Source organism: Prionailurus bengalensis, chromosome A3, assembly GCF_016509475.1.
Source record: "Prionailurus bengalensis isolate Pbe53 chromosome A3, Fcat_Pben_1.1_paternal_pri, whole genome shotgun sequence".
Lineage (NCBI taxonomy): Eukaryota > Metazoa > Chordata > Mammalia > Carnivora > Felidae > Prionailurus > Prionailurus bengalensis.
Window position 1 is genome coordinate 52,148,939 of NC_057354.1, and position 1,715 is coordinate 52,150,653.

General features: G+C 41.5%; 1 pseudogene; it reads left to right on the forward strand.

The window, feature by feature from the left end:
- Window positions 1-334: 334 nt before the first annotated feature.
- On the forward strand, window positions 335-1,397 carry LOC122466970 (annotated as a pseudogene).
- Window positions 1,398-1,715: the final 318 nt, after the last annotated feature.

Consider the following 1,715-nt stretch of genomic DNA (forward strand, 5'->3'; position numbering starts at 1 on the left):
CAACTATACAAACAACCATCATAAATTTATGATGTGGTTTCCAGGCTTTCAGATTGAAAACACTGATACTGTAGATTGTAGGTATGTTAAGAACTCTCAGTGATCTTTCTGGTAGTGACTAATGATTGCTTTTTATCAATTGACTTCAATTCTCTTCACCATACAATAGTTAACTTCCTTGTTGACAGTCGGCATGAATCATCTATCTCAGGATCTGAATAAGAAAACTATGTACACATCTCTCCTGCTTTCTCAGAGACTTGCTCTTCCCGGGCATCTGTGGATCCCACTTCCACATCCTCAGTGGGAATAGCACCCCAGAACCTCCACACCCATGGCCACTAGCCTGAGGAGGCCCTCTTTCACCTCCTGTTCTTCTTCCTCAACAGACACAGATGATGAGGGTGTGCATGGCACTTGCAAAGATGCTTCTATATGTAAGAGGTGATTCAAAACTTAAGGCCTTGCAGATCTACTTGAAAGCAGCAGAGCTCACAAGAAAGGAAACAAACAAGTCTGTTTAGGTTTACAGTAAGCATTGGCTACTGGCATGACCCTTACATCCAGCATTTTGTTAGACTGTCTGAGGAGAGGGAGGCCTCTGAAATTAACAGAATATTGTGCTGAAGTCCATGGCATCAGTCAGTATTTTTACTGAAGACAGAACGTCATTGTTAAATTCTAAATCTTGGAGCTGGGATGGATATCACCATCTGGAGATTAAAGGATGAAGATCTCCCAAGTAAATATTTTGAAGTCTACTTTCCATTGATAGTCACGAGAAAGCATAGTATCAAATCAAACCTTTCTTATCACAACCCATCATGAAACTACATTCAGAGGGCACACTTCAAATCAATGGATCCCTGTTGGATTCAAAGAGATATGCCATATTGAAGCAGATCTCCGAGACTTACCTGAACTGGAAGAGAAGCTAAAGAAATGTAACATGAATCCACAATTGCCAACACTCCTGATAACTGAATGTGTGCTGCTTCACATGACTCTGGAGCAGATGGCCAAGTTTCTCAAGTGGGCAGCCAATGGTTTTGGGACTGCCATGTTCATAAACTATGAACACACATGGATGACTGGTTTGGACAGATCATGATTGAAAACTGCAGAGGCAACAGTGTGACCTGGCAGAAATGGAGACCTGCAAGTCATTAGAGTCACAGAAAGAACGGCTCCTGTCTAATGGGTGGGAATTGGCATCAGCAGTTGACATGATGGAACTGTACAGCAGATTGCCTCAAGCTGAAGGGAACAGAATAGAGTCTTCAATTTCTGGATGAAATGGAGCTTCTCGAACAGCTTTTGCAGCATTACTGCCTTTGTTGGGCAACCAAAGGAGGAAATGAAATAGGTTTGAAGGAAATCACTTATTAATCTGTTTGAGGCCCATGCTGAGCTTGGAGCTGAAGACATTGACCTTCCCAGAGTTGACAGGCTGTGTTTCCTGGCTGGTGGCCAGCTGTGGTCCCATCCTACACCCAGAGAAATCTCAGTTCCCAGGGCTAGGCACCACCTGCTGTGCCCGTTGACTTACTTTAAATAAATCTCAGTTGCCAATTAAAAAAAAAAAAAAAAGAAAACTATGTAAAATTAATTGCTTAATGAAGCTGCTTCAAATTTCAATCAATGCATTTTAATGCTATTTGTGGATTATGTGTGCTATATTTGTAATTTACATTTTCAATCTTTAAGGAGATTCT